This window comes from Saimiri boliviensis, chromosome 3 (assembly GCF_048565385.1).
Source record: "Saimiri boliviensis isolate mSaiBol1 chromosome 3, mSaiBol1.pri, whole genome shotgun sequence".
Lineage (NCBI taxonomy): Eukaryota > Metazoa > Chordata > Mammalia > Primates > Cebidae > Saimiri > Saimiri boliviensis.
In genome coordinates, this window is record NC_133451.1 from 129902 (window position 1) to 149741 (window position 19840).

Here is a 19840-nt window from a genome sequence, read left to right on the forward strand (position 1 = left end):
CCTTTGGTACCGTCTTTGCCATAGTGAGTGAATTCTCCAGGGATCTCATTTCTCAAAAGCATGTGGCACCTTCCCCCTCATGCTGTCTTGCTCCCGCTCCCACCATGTTAGATGACTCACTGTACTTTTCTTTCTGCCATGACTGGAAGCCTCAAGGCCTCCTCAAAAGCAGACGCTGCTATGCTTCCTGTACAGCCTGTAGAACCATGAACCAATTAAATCTCTTTTGAAAAATAAATTACCAAGTGTCAGGAATTTTTTTAGAGCAATGCAAGAATACACTAATATAGTGGATATTACTGCAGTAGACATAGATGCACAAATGTTTCTTTCAGGTATTTGTTGCATATTTCAAATACATGCTGAGAATTGGAATTACTGAGTCATACAATAACTTCATTTTTAATTTTTGGAGGAAACTCCATACATTTTTCAGGTGACTGCATCACGTTTTTCCCACCAGCAGCGTATACAGGGTTTCAAATTCTTAATTTCTGTACATTGTTGACAACATACATTATTTTTTGTTTGCTTGATATTGGCCATCCTAACTATTCATTGTGGTTTTTCTTTACATTTTTCTAAAGACTAGAAATATCTTTATAATCCCAGCACTTTGGGAGGCCGAGGCGGGTGGATCACGAGATCAAGAGATTGAGACCATCCTGGTCAACATGGCGAAACCCCATCTCTACTAAAAATACAAAAATTAGCTGGGCATGGCAGTGCGTGCCTGTAGTCCCAGCCACTCAGGAGGCTGAGGCAGGACAATTGCTTGAACCCAGGAGGCGGAGGTTGCGGTGAGCCGAGATCGTGCCATTGCACTCCAGCCTGGGTAACAAGAGTAGAACTCCATCTCAAAAAAAAAAAAAAAAAAAGATTAGAAATATTTTTTAATAACTATATTTTATCTTTGGAGAAACATTTTCATCTCTTGTCTATTTGTTAATCATGTTACTTTTTGGGTTTTTTTTGGAGTTATTCTGGATGTTATCTGTCATATATAAAAATATATATACATATATATTGGTTTTTCTGCTTACATGGAGCGCTTACTAAATCTTTGTTTTAATGTGCAGAGATAAAATTTAATGTAGTCCCACTTTTTTGTGTTTTTAAATTTGTTTCTCATGTATTTGATGTTATATGCAAGAAAACATTGCTGAAATCAATGTCATAATATTTCTTCCTATATTTTCTTCTAAATATCTAATAGTTACAATTCTTATCTTTACATATTTAACTCATTCAACATAGTTTTTGTATATGGCTCAGAGGAGGGATCCAACCTTAGTTACTTTGATGTGGATATAGTTTTCCAACACCATTTATTGAAGAGACTGTATTTTTCTTACTGTGTGATTATAGCAACATTGTTGAAGGTCATTGGAGCATATCCACAATGGTTCGTTTTGAGTTCTGGATTCTGTTCCATCATCTATTTGTCTTCTTGCAAGTACCACACTATTTATTTAGCTGTATCTTTCCAAAAAAAAAGTGTTGTGCCTGCAACTTGTTCTTGTTTTCTAAGAATGTTAGGGCTATCAATGGTCCTTTGAACTTCCATGTAAATGTAAGAATTGTAAAAAATATTTCTTCACAAGGTGTCATTTTTATTTTCAGGATAACATTGAATTTGAATATCACTATGTGTAGTGTGGTCATTTAACAATATTAAATCTCCAGACATAAAGAAGAGTATGTTGAAGAATGTGTTAAGTTTCATATAGTTTTGGATTTGGCAATTTTGCTTCTGCTTTTGGTTTCTAGTTTTATTACATTGGTATAAAAGGATGTGTTGTATAATTCAGTATTGTATAGTGCGAACTAGGCTCAATACTTTGATGACAAAACGATCTATACAAAAAACCTCATGACACAAGTTTACCTGTATGAGAAACCTGCACGTATCCCCTGATCTTTTAAAATAAAGAAAAAAAAAGTTGTTTTGCATTCTAACAGGTTGTCCATGAAACAGTAGCTACTCATTATCTTCTCCACTTAAGTGATGACACAGTTTAGTCAACTTTCTGTTTCTGTGTGTTTAACTACTTTAGGTATCTTATGTAAATGAAATTATATTGTTTGTCTTTTTGTGCCAGGGCTTCTTGCACATAAATAAAGTCTTAAAAATGTGTCCTTCTTGTGGATTTAACAAAATTTTCTTCTTTTAAGAAGCTGAATAATATTTAATTACTTATGTATTTGAAATGGTCTTTTATTTTTAATTGGATTTTTAAGTTTTGGGGTACATGTGACGAACATACAAGATTGTTGCATAGGTACACACATGGCAGTGTGGTTTGCTGCCTTCCTATCCATCACCTATATCTGGTGTTTCTCCCCATGCTGTCTCTCCAAAACTCCCCACCCCACCCCCGCTGTCCCTCCCCTATTTCCCCCTGACAGACCCCAGTGTGTGATGCTCCCCTCCCTGTGTCCATGTGTTCTCATTGTTCAACACCCGCCTATGAGTGAGAACATGCGGTGTTTGATTTTCTCTTCTTGTGTCAGTTTGCTGAGAATGATGGTTTCCAGGTTCATCCATGTCCCTATAAAGGACATGAACTCATCGTTTTTGGTGGCTGCATAATATTCCATGGTGTATATGTGCCACATTTTCCCTGTCCAGTCTATCATTGATGGGCATTTGGGTTGGTTCCAGGTCTTTGCTGTTGTAAATAATGCTACAATGAACATTTGTGTGCATTAGGTCCCATTCGTGTTCTTATAGTAGAACGATTTATAATCCTTTGGATATATACCCAGTAATGAGATTGCTGGGTCAAATGGAATTTCTATTTCTAGGTCCTTCAGGAATCACCACACTGTCTTCCACGATGGTTGAACTAATTTACACTCCCACCAACAGTGTAAAAGTGTTCCTATTTCTCCACATCCTCTTCAGCATCTGTTGTCTACAGATTTTTTAATGACTGCCATTTGAACTGGCGTGAGATGGTATCTCAATGTAGTTTTGATTTGCATTTCTCTAATGACCAGTGATGATGAGCATTTTTTCATATGTTTGTTGGCCTCATGTATGTCTTCTTTTGAAAAGTGTCTGTTCATATCCTTTGCCCACTTTTGAATGGTCTTGTTTGTTTTTTCTTGTAAATCTGTTTTAGTTCTTTGTAGATTCTGGATATGAGCCCTTTGTCTGATGGGTAGATTGCAAAAGTTTTTTCCCATTCTGTTGGCTGCCAATTCACGCTAATGACTGTTTCTTTTGCTGTGCAGAAGCTGTGGAGTTTGATTAGGTCCCATTTGTCTATTTTGGCTTTGGTTGCCAATGCTTTTGGTGTTTTGGTCATGAAGTGCTTGCCTATGCCTATGTCAGGAATGGTTTTGCCTAGAATTTCTTCTAGGGTTTTTATGGTGTTAGGTCTTATGTTTAAGTCTTTAAACTATCCAGAGTTAATTTTAGTGTAAGGTGTCAGGAAGGGGTCCAGTTTCTGGTTTCTGCACATGGCTAGACAGTTTTCTCAACACCATTAATTAAGCAGGGAACCCTTTCCCCATTGCTTGTTTTTGTTAGGTTTGTCAAAGATCAGATGGTTGTAGATACGTTGTGTTGCCTCCAAGGCCTCTGTTCTGTTCCATTGGTCTATATCTCTGTTTTGGTACCAGTACCATGCTGTTTTGATTGCTGTAGCCTTGTAGTATAGTTTGAAGTCCAGTAGTGTGATGCCTCCCGCTTTGTTCTTTTTGCTTAGAATTGACTTGGCTATGCAGACTCTCTTTTGTTTCCATACGAAGTTAAGGTGATTTTTTCCAGTTCTGTGAAGAAGGTCATTGGTAGCTTGATGGGGATAATGTTGAATCTGTAAATTTCTTTGGGCAGTATGGCCATTTTCACTATATTGATTCTTCCTAACCATGAACATGGAATGTTTCTCCATCTGTTTGTGCCCTCTCTTATTTCGTTGAGCAGCGGTTTGTAGATCTCCTTGAAGAGGTCCTTTACGTTCCTTGTTAGTTGTATTTCTAGGTATTTTATTCTCTTTGTAGCAATTGTGAATGGCAGTTCGTTCTTGATTTGGCTCTCTTTAAGTCTGTTATTGGTGTATAGGAATGCTTGTGATTCTTGCACATTGATTTTGTATCCTGAGACTTTGCTGAAGTTGCTTATCAGTTTCAGGAGATTTTGGGCTGAGACAAGGGGGTCTTCTAGATATACAATCATGTCGTCTGTAAATAGAGACAATTTGACTTCCTCCTTTCCTATTTGAATACCCTTTATTTCTTTTTCTTGCCTGATTGCTCTGGCTGGAACTTCCAATACTATACTGAATAGGAGTTATGAGAGAGGACATCCTTGTCTAGTGCCAGATTTCAAAGGGAATGATTTCACTTTTTGCCCATTCAGTATGATATTGGCTGTTGGTTTGTCGTAAATAGCTTTTATTATTTTGAGATACGTTCCATCAATACCTAGTTTATTGAGAGTTTTTAGCGTAAAGGGCTGCTGAAATTTGTCAAAGGCCTCCTCTGCATTGATTGAGATAATCATGTAGTTTTTGTCTTTGGTTCTGTTTATGTGGTGAATTTTGTTTATAGACTTGCTTATGTTGAACCAGTCTTGCATCTCCGGGATGAATCCTACTTCATCATGGCCGATAAGCTTTTTGATGTGCTGTTGACATCGGTTTGCCAGTATTTTATTGAAGATTTTTGCATCTGTGTTCATGATGGATATTGGCCTGAAGTTTCCTTTTCTTGCTGAGTCTCTGCTGAGTTTTGGTATCAGGATGATGTTGGTCTCATAAAATGATTTGTTAGGGATTCCCTCTTTTTGTATTGTTTGGAATAGTTTCAGAAGGAATGGTACCAGCTCCTCTTTGTATGTCTGGTAGAATTCAGCTCTGAACCCATCTGGACCTCGTGTTTTTTGGGTGGTAGGCTCTAAATTGCTGCCTCAACTTCAGACCTTGTTATTGGTCTATTCAGGGTTTCGACTTCTTCTTGGTTTAGGCTTGGGAGAATGCATGTGTCTAGGAATTTATCCATTTCTTCCAGGTTTACTACTTTATGTGCATAGAGATGTTTGTAATAATCTCTGATGATGGTTTGAATGTCTGTGGAATCTGTGGTGATATCCCCTTTATTGGGTTTTTTTTGCTTTTTTTTTTTTGAGATGTAGTTTTGCTCTTGTTACCCAGGCTGGAGTGCAATGGCGCGATCTCGGCTCACCACAACCTCCGCCTCCTGGGTTCAAGCGATTTTCTTGCCTCAGCCTCCTGAGTAGCTGGGACTACAGGCACACACCACCATGCCCAGCTATTTTTTGCGTTTTTAGTAGAGACGGGGTTTCACCGTGTTGAATAGGATGGTCTCGATCGCTTGACCTCATAATCCACCCGCCTCAGCCTCCCAAATTGCTGGGATTATAGGCGTGCGCCACCGTGCCTGGCTTCCCTTTATCGTTTTTTATTGCATCTATTTGATTATTCTCTCTTTTCTTTTTTATTTATCTGGCTAGTGGTCTATTTTGTTTATCTTTTTGAAAAAACAGCTCCTGGATTTATTGATTTTTTTGAAGTTTTTTTTGTGTCTCTCTCCTTCAGTTCTGCTCTGATCTTAGTTATTTCTTGTCTTCTGCTAGGTTTTGAGTTTTTTGATCTTGCTCCTCTAGCTGTTTCAATTTTGACGATAGGGTTTCTATTTTAAATCTGTCCTTGCTTCTCATGGACATTTATTGCTATATATTTTTCTCTAGAGACTGCTATAAATGTGTCCCAGAGATTCTGGTATGTTGTGTCTTCATTCTCGTTGGTTTCGAAGAACATCTTTATTTCTGCCTTCATTTCATTTTTTATCCAGTCAACATTCAAGAGCCAGTTGTTTAGTTTCCATGAAGCTGTGCGGTTCTGAGTTAGTTTCTGAATTCTGAGTTCTAACTTGATTGCACTGTGGTCTGAGAGACTGTTTGTTAAGATTTCCGTTCTTTTGCATTTGCTGAGGAGCGATTTACTTCCAATTATGTGGTCGGTTTTAAAGGAGGTGTGATGTGGTGCTGAGAAGAATGTATATTCTGTTGATTTGGGGTGGAGAGTTCTGTGAATGTGTATTAGGTTTGCTTGGTCCAGGTCTGAGTTCAAGTCCTGGATATCCTTGTTAATTTTCTGTCTTGTCAATCTGTCTAATACTGACAATGGGGTGTTAAAGTCTCCCACTATTGTGTGGGAGTCTAAAAGTCTCTTTGTAAGTCATTAAAAACTTACCTTATGTAAGGGTGCTCCTGTATTGGGTGCTTATGTATTTAGGATCGTTAGCTCTTCTTGCTGCATTGATCCTTTTACCATTATGTAATGTCCTTCTTTGTCTCTTTTGATCTTTGTTGGTTTAAAGTCTATTTTATCAGAGACAATAATTGCAACTCCTGCTTGGTTTTGCTCTCCATTTGCTTGGAAAATCTTCCTTCATCCCTATATTTTGAGCCTTTGTGTATACTTGCATGTGAGATGGGTTTCCTGGATACTGCATACTGATGGGTTTTGGCTTTTTCTCCAGTTTGCCAGTCTGTGTCTTTTGATTGGGGCATTTAGCCCATTTACATTTAGGGTTAATGTTGTTATGTGTGAATTTGATCCTGCCGTTTTGATGCTAGCTTGCTGTTTTGCCCATTAGTTGATGCAGTTTCTTCATTGTGTTAATGCTCTTTACCATTTGGTATGTTTTTGGAGTGGCTGGTACTGGTTGCTCCTTTGTATGTTTAGTGCCTCTTTCAGGAGCTCTTGTAAAGCAGGCCTGATGGTGATGAAATCTCTGAGTACTTGCTTATTCGTAAAGGATTTTATTTTTCCTTCACTTATGAAGCTTAGTTTGGCTGGATATTAAAATTCTTGGTTGGAAGTTTTCTTTATGGATGTTGAATATTGGCCCCCACTCTCTTCTGGCTTGTAGGGTTTCTGTTGAGAGATCTGCTGTGAGTCTGATGGGCTTCCCTTTGTGGGTAACCTGACCTTTTTTTCTGGCTGCCCTTAGCATTTTCTCCTTCATTTCAACCCTGGTGAATCTGAGGATCATGTGCCTTGGCGTTGCTCTTCTTGAGGAATATCTTTGTGGTGGTGTCTGTATTTCCTGGACTTGAATATTGGCCTGCCTTGCTAGGTTGGGGAAGTTTTTCTGAATAATATCTAGAAGCGTATTTTCCAGCTTGGATTCATTCTCTCCAACACATTCAGGTACACCTATCAAATGTAGATTAGGTCTTTTCACATAGTCCCATATTTCTTGGAGACTTTATTTTTTTTTTTACCGTTTTTTCTCTGATCTTGCCTTCTCATTTTATTTCATTGAGTTGATCTTCGACCTCTGATATCCTTTCTTCTGCTTGGTCAATTCGGCTGTTGAAACGTGTATGCTTCGTGATGTTCTTGTGTTGTGTTTTTCAGCTCCATCAGTTCACTTACATTCCTCTCTAAGCTGTTTATTCTTGTTAGCATTACATCAAATCTTTTTTCAATGTTCTTAGTTTTTTCCATTGGGTTAGAACGTGTTCTTTTAGCTCAGAGAAGTTTGTTATTACCCACCTTCTGAAGCCTGATTCTGTCAGTTCATCACACTCATTTTCCATCCAGCCTTGTTCCCTTGCTGGTGAGGAGTTGTGATCCCTTGTAGGAGGAGAGGTTTTCTGGTTTCAGGTGTTTTCATCCTTTTTGCACAGGTTTCTTCCCATATTTGTGTATTTATCCACCTGTTGTCTTTGTAGTTTTTGACTTCCATATTGGGTCTTGTGAGTGGATGCCCAGTTTGTTGATGATGAAGTTATTTTTTTTTTGTTTCTTAGTTTTCCTTCTAACAGTTTGGCCCCTCTGCCGTAGGACTGCTGAGGTCCATTCCAGGCCCTGCTTGCCTGGGGATCACCTGCAGCAGCTGCAGAATACTAAGGGTTGCTGCCAGTTCATCTGCTATCTTTGTCCCAGAAGGATACCCGCCAATTGTCAGTCTGATCTCTCCTTCATGAGGTGACTCTTTGGATATACGGGTCAGGGAGCTGCTTGAGGAGACAGTCTGTCCTTTATAGGAGCTCAGGTGCTGAGCTGTGAGCTCCGTTTTTCATCCAGAGCTGCTGGGCCAGGTACGTTTAAGTCTGCTGCAGCAGAACTCATAACAACCCCCCCTTTTCTTTTTCCCCCAGGTGCTCTGTCCCGGGGAGTTAGGGCTTTATTTATGAGTTTCTGTTGTGCTGCTGGCTTTTTTCAGGGCTGCCCTGCCCAGCAAGGAGGTAGCCTAGTCACTCTCTGCCTGCGGAGGCTTTGCTGAGCTGCTGCGGGCTCTGCCCAGCTGCCATGTGCACTTCCCTGCAGTCCTGTTTATAGGGGTGTAGTTAGAACTGCCTCAGCAATGGCAGGCTGCCTCAGCAATGGCAAACTACCTCCGTAGTGGTGGACTGCCTCAGTAATGGCAGATGCCCCTCCCCCTTAGAGCAGGACCATCTAGACCATTTCCAGAGCATAACATCAGGATGTATGATGCTTCTGTTTTTTTTATCGGGGTGGAACCAGCTGAGCCTGATCACCTGGCTCCCTGCCTCAGAGCCTTGTTGTTGTTGTTGTTGTTGTTGTTGTTGTTGTTGTTTGGTCGACTGTCTCCCAGGTGTTCCAGTCACCTGTTGAAAAGGCGCCAGGATCTGTGTGATTTCCCATGCGGCGACCCACTGCGCCGGCTGAAACAGCAGCACTGAGATTCATGGCACTTTTTTACCCGGGAATCTCCTGGCCTGGCTCCCTGCTTTGGTCCCCTTTTTAATCAGATGAATGAGTGACTCTGCCTTCCCAGAGCTCCAGTTGCCATCTAGGACGGCACATGGACCGTGTATTTTGTACAGAGAACTGCCATGCCGGGGCACTGGCCAAAAGAGCCCCACAGGCCAAAACAGCTGCAGAGGCCAAAACAGCTGCGCTGGCAACCCATGGGGCTCCTCCACCTGGGAATATCCTGATCTATGGGCAATAAAAATCCGTCTGGAAATGCGGTGTCCACTCACCCTCCACACTTTCACTGATAGCTGCAGTCCTGAGCTGCTCCTTATTGGCCATCTTGGATCCCCCCTGAAATGGTCTTTATTCATTCATTTATTAAGAAAAGTTCGTTCTTTCCACTTCCTTGTTTTGGAGATAATGCTACCATGACTATAAATGTGTAAATTAGTCTTCATTGAGTATGTGCAATGGATTATTTATGGGCTCTACTCTGTTTCACTGGTATTTTTAAATTGAATTACAAACTATTTCAATTACTCTAACTTTATAATAGGTTTTTAAAATCTGGATATATGATGCTTCTGATGTTTCTTTTTTTCTTTAGTTCTGATAGAATTTTAGGATTGCTTCTTATATTAATGCAAAATATGTATAGCTCTCATCCAAAGTATACCACCATTTCCTTCAGCACTTTATGTCAGGTGAGACAAAACTCATCTTTGGACAGTCCCTCGTAAACCAGGAATGCAGACATATATTCTACATTTTTCTTTATCTCCTAAGAAGAAGCATAGAATTGGGAGTTTCTTCTGGTTGCGCCATGCTGTATTGGGAGGAGATAGGGCTGTACTGGGCATATGTAATAAAATTTTTTTTCTCTTCTACATGTTTTTGGCATTGTGCTCAACCAAAGTAGTACAAGTTTTTAACTATGTTCAGGAATTCTCACAAAGGCAATATGATCAACGTGCTGTTAAGTTCATATATCTATGAAGAAATGAGGACCAGTGATGTTTGTTTATAAACTTTTCATTTTAAATTTATATTTCATTATTATCTTAATTTTTGTTAGTACATAGTAGCTCTGGGTATATATGGGTTATATGAGATATTTTGATGAAGGTATGAAATGCATAAAAATCACATCAGGGTAAATGGTTATTCATTGCCTCAGGTATTTGCTCTTTGTTTTACAGATAATATAATTACATTCTTTTAGTATTTAAACTTGTACAGTTAAATTGCTTGTGACTCTAGTCATTCTGTTGTACTAGCAACTACTAAATCTTACTCTTTCTAATTATTTTGTACCCATTAACCTACCCCCACTTCCCCCCAATCGCTCACAATACTTTCCAGCCTCTGGTAACCATCATTCTGCTCTCTATCTCCATGAATTAATTTAGTTTTTAGCTCCAGCAAATGTGTGAGAACATGCAAAGTTTGCCATCATGTGCCTGGCCTATTTCTCTTAACATTATCACCTTCAGTTCTATCCATGTTGTTGCAAATGACAGGATCTTACTCTTTTTAATGAATTAAAAGTACTCCATTGTGTATTTGTACCGCAGTTGCTTTATCCAGTCATCCGTTGATAGACACTTAGGTTACTTCTAAATCTTGGCTGATGTGAACACTGCTACAATAAAAATGGAGGTGCAAGTATCTCTTTGATGTCCTGATTTCTTTTATGTACATACCTAGGAGTGGGATTGCTGCATAATATAGTAGCTCTATTTTTCATTTTTTGAGGAACCTCTAAGCTGTCCTCCATAGTGGCTGTACTAATTTACATTACCACCAAGAGATTATTAGAGTTTGCTTTCTTCTTTTCAAATTGTTCTGGCTGGCACTTTCAGTACTATGTTCAGTAACAGTGGTGAAAGTTTTGTGCCTCTTTTGGCTTGTTCAGGTGCAAACACCTTTTCGGAATGTCTTTGAGTTTCATTTCCCAACTTTACAAGCTAAACACTTTATAAGGTAACTTGTCCTCAGCCATCCTGTTGTCTTTTCCTGGTCCTAGGTTTCAGAACTCTCTGGGAAGACCGCAGATGTCCATGGTGTCTAGGAAGTAACAGCTACTGCACCATCTCCTCATGGTGGACAGCCTGAGGTTTGAGCTGGAGCCTCAGGGAAGCAGCTGGGTGTCCTGGTGCTGAGAGCACTCTTCTGGTTTACTCTTCATCCAAAAAACCAAATCCTTGTGACATTAAGATTTTCTGTCTCCAAATCTGATGTCCATATTTTGGAGACACACTGCTGGTCAGCCAGTGGAATGCTGATAATGAAGGGAAAGTCAGAAGTAATTCCTACCTTATGGATTTTTTCAGAATTGTGAAGGGAAAAAAAAGTACCCCAACAACAAGGAATGTTCATTCTAGCAAGATGATACAAGGACCTGCAAAAAAAATAAATAAATAAAAAGTACTTCAGGCACACAGAATCACACAGTGCAGAGGTCCTTGGGAGCATAGTCATTGAGTATTTCAATGAGCAGGATGCGGGTGGAAGGGTCTATATCATAGGATGGCCTGACTTGCCACTTGAGTCAGACATATTCTAGCCTGGGTTTGTCATCTTGAAAAGATTGTTTATTTATTTCAACTTTCATTCTTATTAATTACAATGCATTTTATTGGTGGAGCTTGAAAACTAGGAAGATATTCTCAAAGAGGCATAAAAATGTGAATTTGAGAAAAATCAGGTGATATATTTTGTCAAAAATTCTTATTTTCAGTTTTTTTCTTGAGCATGGGTAGTAAGTTTCTGAAATCTGTACATTTTGGGAGTTGTTTCACATAGAATCCCAAGACTTAGTTGTAAAAATATTACTGGGTGAAAAGAAGTAGAAAAAATTCCTCTTCTTTTATGGCTGCAGAAAACTGAATACTTTTCCTCAAAAAATTGTGATAGATAAATTGGTGATTTATAGAGATTTGCCAAAACATCAGTTTCTTTTTTCTGCATGGTGAAGTATTTGTGATAGTGGATAAGTCTACTCTGTATCCTGTTATCTGCATGTCTCAGTTGAGTGGTTTTGTTTGTTTGTTTGTTTTTTCTTTTTTCTTTTTTTTGAGACAGAGTTTCGCTCTTGTTACCCAGGCTGGAGTGCAATGGCGCAATCTCGGCTCACCGCAACCTCCGCCTCCTGGGTTCAGGTAGTTCTCCTGCCTCAGCCTCCTGAGTAGCTGGGATTACAGGCACATGCCACCATGCCCAGCTAATTTTTTGTATTTTTAGTAGAGATGGGGTTTCACCATGTTGACCAGGATGGTCTCGATCTCTTGACCTCATGATCCACCTGCCTCAGCCTCCCAAAGTGCTGGGATTACAGGCATGAGCCACCGCACCCAGCACTGAGTTGAATGTTAAATTCTATGGACTAGGACTTGACATTCCTGGAAATGCTCATAAATGATTGCTTAATTGTTTGTTATTACAGAAATGCCTAAATGATATATTTGCTGTCTGAAATGGATATTTTGGCTTTTCCTGTTGAAGTATAAAATGTTACAATTTCTATTTCTCCTGTGAACATAAGCATTGAGTTTGAGGAATTTTGCTGGATTCTTCTAACACTGAGTGAGTTCTTCTAATTTTTATTTATTTTAGTATTATTATTTTTTAGACAGAGTCTTGCTCTACTGCTAGGCTGGAGTGCAGCAGCGCAATCTCAGCTCACTGCAACCTCCACCTCCTGGCTTCAAGCGATTCTTCTGCCTCGACCTCCCGAGTGTCTGGGACTACAGGCACATGCCACCACGCCCAGCTAATTTTTGTATTTTTAGTAGAGATGGTGTTTCACCATGCTGGCCAGGATGGTCTCGATCTCTTGACTTGGTGATCTGCCCACCTTGGCCTCCCAACGTGCTGATATTACAGGCATGAGCCACCGCGCCCAGCCACTGAGTTTTTTTTTAAATAAAACAAAGGGAATAACCTTGACTGGGAATCAGACCTAAGCCCTTTAACTGCAGGGTAAAGCCAATCTTGACACTGTCAAAGGAGGTAATCAATAGCCCAGTGGTCACTTACTGGGGATCCTAACCCTAACCCAGTCCTTTCCTGCAGGTGTCCCAGCCTGGCTCAAATTAGACATGGAAGGAACCTTTATACTGAGAAGCTACAGATCCCTGGAAAGCTGAGGATCAACAGGCAGATGCTGTGAGAGTTGGGATGGAAGGAGGTTTATGGTGTCCTGAGAGGGTATAATTGTTACTGTCATAGAGCTGATCCCTAGATATTGTCAAATAATTTCCAATGTAGGTAAGAAGTGACTGTTCTAAGGAATATTGCAATGGGGAAGGCACCAAGCATAAGACCTACAAGCATCTCCTAAATGAGGCAGAAAAGGGCTATTTTTCATACAGAGGAACAAACAAGATTAGGAAGAAGGTGAGAAGGAGAGGGCAGAATGGAGAATGGCAAAATCAGATTGAGGATTAGAAAATGTTTCACCCTGAAGTCAGCCTTTTCTTGGGAGGGGCATAAAGAGGGGTTGTATGCTGGCTCAGACTGAAAGTGGAATAGACTCCAGGGGCCTGGGGGAAGGAGAGAAACTTAAAGTTTGGTTAACAAGTACTGAAGACAAAAATATTTAATTGTTTATGAGGGAAAAATGAGAATTTAGAGTCCGTTAATTTGTGATATCTAAAGAAGGAGCATCATCAAACTCAATGAAAGGGTTATTTCTTAGCAGTAAGCTTTTTTTATAGGACACAAAGGATTGAAGAGACCATAGTTAGAAAGCTACCAAGATTCACTACCCACCTCCTTTTTCCCCCCACTTTCCTTTGTCCTATGTATTTTTTCCCTTTGGCTTTTACTGCATTGTACCCAACGTTAATAACCTGATAAATATACATAAAGTGTTTCTGCTAAGTTCTGTGACTAGTATTATCAAATCCTTTGAGGGAGGGAGTTATGGGAAGCACATGATTTTTTCCCTTTAGCTTAGTGATTTGGGGGCCCCAAAATTTATTTTCCTTTCACAATATATTTATGTGATCCTGTATCGGGTGTGTGAGTGTCTGTGTTTATTCATTTTTTGAGACAGAGTCTTGCTCTGTCATTCAGGAGTGCAGTGGTATGATCTTGGCTCTGTCTCCCAGGTTCAAGCAATTCCCTTCCTCACTCCCAAGTAGCTTGGATTATAGGTGCCCGCAACCACACCTGGCGTGTGTGTGTGTGTGTGTGTGTGTCTGTGTGTGTGTGTGTAGTAGAGATAGGGTTTCACCCTCTTGGTCAGGCTGATCTTGAACTCCTGACCTCATGAGCCACTGCCTCTGGCCTATATTTTTTTATTGTTATGTTATTTTGACAAATGAGCCTCTTATTACCATGTAGTGAAGTTCTTTTTTTCATGACAGATTTTTTTTTCTAGAAGTCTCTTTTCTCTGATATGGCCACTCCTACAGTTTTTTTTTAGTTATTATTGGCATGGAATAGTCTCATCCTTGAACCATTAACATATGTGTGTCCTTAAATCTAAAGTAAGTCAGCTGGGCGCGGTGGCTCACGCCTGTAATCCCAGCACTTTGGGAGGGCGAGGCGGGTGGATCGCGAGGTCAAGAGATCGAGATCATCCTGGTCAACATGGTGAAACCCTGTCTTTACTAAAAAATTACAAAAAATTAGCTGGGCATGGTGGCGCGTGCCTGTAATCCCAGCTACTCAGGAGGCTGAGGCAGGAGAATTGCCTGAACCCAGGAGGCGGAGGTTGCGGTGAGCCGAGATCGCGCCATTGCACTCCAGCCTGGGTAACAAGAGCGAAACTCCGACTCGGGAAAAAAAAAAAAAAAAAAAAATCTAAAGTAAGTCTTTTGTGCACAGCATATTGTTGATTTTATAAATCTATTTAGACATTTTATGAGTGTTTTAGTTTATTTTTTACTTCAATAACAATGTCCTAGAGTTGGTAATTTATAAAGAATAAAAGTTTGCTTAGCAAACAATCTTATTTTAAGTAAATAGCTTTCTGAGATCTGTATTTTATTTTATTTATGTATTTAGAGACAGGGTCCTGCTATATTGATCAGGCTGATTTTGACCTACTGGCCTCAAGCAAAAGTTAACTTCTATGTGTAGAAAAATTAAACAGTTGTATTCCCTTCAACACTTTCTGTCACACTTTACAATTTGTATATAGTATACCCATTAACAAATTATCGAGGCTATATGTATTTTAGTACTTTTTTGTAGCTTTTATATCAGAGTTAAAAGTGGTTTATGCACCATAATTAGAGTTTTATAGCCTTCTACGTTTGACTATATATATTTTCCAATAAGATTTATATTTTTATGTTTTCTTGTTTTAAGTTAGGATTCCATTATTACAACTTAAGAAATTCTTTTTTTTTTTGAGACGGAGTTTCTCTCTTGTTACCCAGGCTGGAGTGCAATGGCGCGATCTCAGCTCACCGCAACCTCCACCTCCTGGGCTCAGGCAATTCTCCTGCCTCAGCCTCCTAAGTAGCTGGGATTACAGGCACGCACCACCACGCCCAGCTAGTTTTTTGTATTTTTAGTAGAGACGGGGTTTCACCATGTTGACCAAGATGGTCTCGATCTCTCGACCTCGTGATCCACCCGCCTCGGCCTCCCAAAGTGCTGGGATTACAGGCTTGAGCCACCGCGCCCGGCTACAACTTAAGAAATTCTTACTAGCATTTCTTGTAAGACAGGTCAAGTGAATATAAATTTCCTCAACTTACTTGTTTAATCTGAGAATATCTTGATTGATACTTCATTTCTAAAAAAACAGCTTTGTCAGGTATAGTCTTCTTAGTTGTCAAAGTTTTTTCTTTTTCTCTCTTCATCTACACTTTAAATAGATGATCTCACTCCTATCTGGCTTGCATGGTTTCTGCTGAGAAATCTGCTGATAACCTTATATAGGGGTTCTCCTGCATGAAAAATCTTTCCTTTCTCTTGCTTCTTTTTTATTTATTTATTTATTTTTGAGACAGAGTCTTGCTCTGTCACCAGGCTTGAATGCAGTGATGCAATCTCAGCTCACTGCAACCTCTGCCTCCCGTGTTCGAGATTCTCCAGCCTCAGCCTTCTGAGTAGCTGGGACTACAGGTGTGCACAACCATGCCCCAGCTGATTTTTGTATTTTTAGTAGAGACGGGGTTTCACCATGTTGGCCAGGATGGTTTCAATCTCCCTATCTCGTGATCTGCCCTTCTCAGCCTCCCAAAATTACAAGGCATGAGCCATTGCACCCAGCCTAAGACATACATTTAAACAAATTTTAAAAATTTTTCTATTTTTAACTTCCCAAAATATGTACATTTTTACAGTTTATTATGCAGTTGGGGCCCAAATACTTTTTTCATTCTTTAATTTTTTTAAAAAATTATAATTAGGAACTTTCAAATGACTTAATTTTAACTTTGCTGTTTGTCTTTTTCCTGTATAACTGGCTCCTGTTAAGGGTTTCTCTTAAATTTTTTATTTCTTTTTTTTGCATTCTTCAGCTCCAGCATATCCATTTGGTACTTTCTTTACTGTAATTGTAATTTTGTTCATGCATTCTTGTTTAAAAAAAAATTAATTTTTTTGTGCATCTCATTGAGATTCTTAAAGGTAATTATTTTGAATTCTTAGCCATTTTTTAGATCTGTGTTTTATTGTAAGTGGTTGCTGGAGCATTTTCAGTTTCCTTTGGTGATGTTATGTTTGCCTGATCCTTTACTATCCGTAAAGCCTTGTTTTGATGTTCTTGCTTCTGATGGAGCAAATAACCTGTTTCAGTCATTATAATTTGGGGAGGTTAATACTTCTCCTATTGGATCTCTGGGCTGATGATATTTCCACTGAGATTGCAATTAAATGCATTGGATCCAGGTCCAATAACTACTACTGGGTCTGCAGTGAAATTCATGCTTGCCAGACCTGTTATCAGGCCATCAGTCAGTTGTGGATTCTGTCTATTTTCTGGGAAGACTAACTTTCTTTAAGAACGTGATCGCCGGGTGCGGTGGCTCAAGCCTGTAATCCCAGCACTTTGGGAGGCTGAGGCGGGTGGATCACGAGGTCAAGAGATCGAGACCATCCTGGTCAACATGGTGAAACCCCGTCTCTACTAAAACTACAAAAAATTAGCTGGGCATGGTGGTGCGTGCCTGTAATCCCAGCTACTCAGGAGGCTGAGGCAGGAGAATTGCCTGAACCCAGGAGGCGGAGGTTGCGGTGAGCCAAGATCGCGCCATTGCACTCCAGCCTGGGTAACAAGAGCGAAACTCCGTCTCAAAAAAAAAACAAAAAAAAAAAAAACGTGATCAGTAAGACCAGCAATGAGAAAAAAAAAAAAATCTCCAGTTACATATGCAGATGGGAGTGCTGATACAATAAATGTGAGCAGGTATGGCTCCTGCTGTGTGGCTCTTGCTGGATGTTTCAAAATGCTCTAACCTAGTCATTGGACAGGTTCCTAGATGAGTAGTACTGACACTTGATCACAGCTGAGAGGGTGTAGAACTGATTCATAAAGGGCTGTTTTAGGATACACAGCTGAGACCAAAGTCTTCAGGTATGTTTCTGGGTTTCTCCCTTCCAGATTTCTGGGTTGGCAGTTCTGCTCCCAGACTCTAGCTGAAGGGACTGGAGCTGGGTTATAGGACTGCTTCACAATGTACAGTGGGAATAACGTCAGCCACCATGCCTACAATGGCATATATAGGTGTGCTTTTTGGCAGGTCCCAGGTTAGTAAAAACTGCTTCTGGACTTTGGTTGTATGGACTTGGAGCCAGGGTATAGTGCCACATCAAGCCTCTCCATCAAATATTGGCAAACCTATAGCCAAGGGCACAGATGGGTGTTTCTCTCTTTGAGTCCCTATGTGTTTGGGCTTTCTCCCACACCATGACTGACTTGTGCAAGGGATGGATTTGGAGCTAATTCAGAGATTGCAGACAGAAACAACATCCAAAGGCCTTTACCTGAGACACAGGACATGATGAATCTTCCTAGGTGTCTTGGCAGATGGTGCTAGTGGTGGAAACAAAACCAAATGTTTTACAGCTAATTCTACAATGAGAATTGGACATATTTTTTATTCTGTACCCAGGACTATGATGGGCAGGCATGCCCATGCCACTCAAGGGCATGCCCTCTTAATACAGCCCCCCTGCAGTCTTGGATTCTTCTGTTTTTATGACACATCTATATTACATTCAATATTTTATAGGTCAGAAATTTTCTGTTGTTTCAACTCCATTTTACTGGGGAGTGTTTTCATGTAGGTTCTCCTCAATTATTTTTTTGTTTGTTTGTTTTAATCTTTATATTTGCATGGTAATTTTAAACTCTACCTTTTATGACCCTGTGGTGTTTAATTCAAATAAAAGTCATTGGGTTTCACTCTGAGCAAATTAAAAATATATGTATAAATCAGACATTTCTATTGCCTATAAAAGTTACCTATGTGGTATTTGCCTGTATACATATTGCCCCTACGTTGTTTGTAAATTACTCACTTGAGTGGTCATCAGTGTTTTCTTGTGTAGGTGAGTAGTCAAAGGAACAGTGTAAAATTATCATCTATTTGATTATAAGTTATTCTGTGAGATAAACACTTGTTATTTGAAGCTGATTTTTGAAAAATGTAACCTTTTTTTTTTTTTTTTTTTTTTTTGAGGTGGGGTTTCGCTCTTGTTAACCCAGGCTGGAGTGCAATGGCGCGATCTCGGCTCACCGCAACCTCCGCCTCCTGGGTTCAGGCAATTCTCCTGCCTCAGCCTCCTGAGTAGCTGGGACTACAGGCACGTGCCACCATGCCCAGCTAATTTTTTTTTTGTATCTTTAGTAGAGACGGGGTTTCACCATGTTGACCAGGATGGTCTCAATCTCTTGACCTTGTGATCCACCCACCTCGGCCTCCCAAAGTGCTGGGATTACAGGCGTAAGCCACCGCGCCCGGCCGAAAAATGTAACCTTTTTAGGTAGATGTAAATATTGTGATAAAAACTTAATCTTGCCAACTTAAACATTTTCTTTTTCTTTTTTTTTTTTCCCCCCAAGACAGAGTTTCACTCCTCTTGCCCAGGCTGGAGTGCAGTGGTGCAATCTTGGCTCACTGCAACCTCCACCTCACAGGTTCAAGCGGTTCTCCTTCCTCAGCTTCCCGAGTAGCTAGGATTACAGGCATGCACCAACACACCTGGCTAGGTTTTTATTTTTAGTGGAGATGGGGCTTCTCCATGTTTTTCAGGCTGGTCTTGAACTCCCAACCTCAGGTGATCCACCTGTCTCTGCCTCCCAAAGTGCTGGGATTATACAGGCGTGAGCCAACACACCCAGCCAACATTTTCAAGTATACAGTCTAATGGTGTTAAGTACATTTACTTTATTTTGAGTGGATCTGTAGATTTTACCTTACGGAAGTAAAGTTTAATACCCTAAAAACAATAAGCTGCCTTTTTTTTCTCTTTCTCCAGCTCCTGAGGAATACCATTTTACTTACTGTTTCTTTTTTTTTTTTTTTTTTTTTTTTTTTTTTTTTTTTTTTTGAGACGGAGTTTCGCTCTTGTTACCCAGGCTGGAGTGCAATGGCGCGATCTCGGCTCACCGCAACCTCCGCCTCCTGGGTTCAGGCAATTCTCCCGTCTCAGCCTCCTGAGTAGCTGGGATTACAGGCACGTGCCACCATGCCCAGCTAATTTTTTGTATTTTTAGTAGAGACGGGGTTTCACCATGTTGACCAGGATGGTCTCGATCTCTCGACCTCGTGATCCACCCGCCTCGGCCTCCCAAAGTGCTGGGATTACAGGCTTGAGCCACCGCGCCCGGCTTTACTTACTGTTTCTATAATTTTATAATTCTCAGTGTAATTGTATAATGTCTGTTTGATTCTCTTATTTTACTTAAGGTAATGTTCTCAGGCTTTGTTTTGTCCGATGTGTCAGAATATCTTTCTGTTTAAAAATGACATATTTCATTGTATGTGTATGTCATATTTTTAAAATCTGATACTGATAAAGGAACATTTGTGTTGTTTCCAGGAATTGTCTTTTGTAAATAATGATGGATGAATATGCATGTGTAATATCAATTTAAAGTCCTGCTTCAGACATCCTTGGGGTATTTTGAATACAGTGATAGTATCATGTATATGTCCATATTTTTT

General features: G+C 40.0%; 1 protein-coding gene across 2 annotated transcripts in view; it reads left to right on the top strand.

Annotated features, from left to right (window-relative positions):
* The window catches only part of LOC101044614 (uncharacterized), a 44737-nt gene that overhangs the window by 12949 nt on the left and 11948 nt on the right, over nucleotides 1-19840 (top strand). The window contains exon 1 of one of the 2 annotated variants that reach the window (XM_010332989.3): nucleotides 12219-12290. The exons of the other annotated variant lie outside the window; for it this stretch is intronic. The gene's annotated coding sequence lies outside the window, so the exon portion shown is untranslated. Of the gene's footprint in view, nucleotides 1-12218; nucleotides 12291-19840 lie in introns of those variants that run through there. 2 annotated transcript variants of the gene reach the window in all.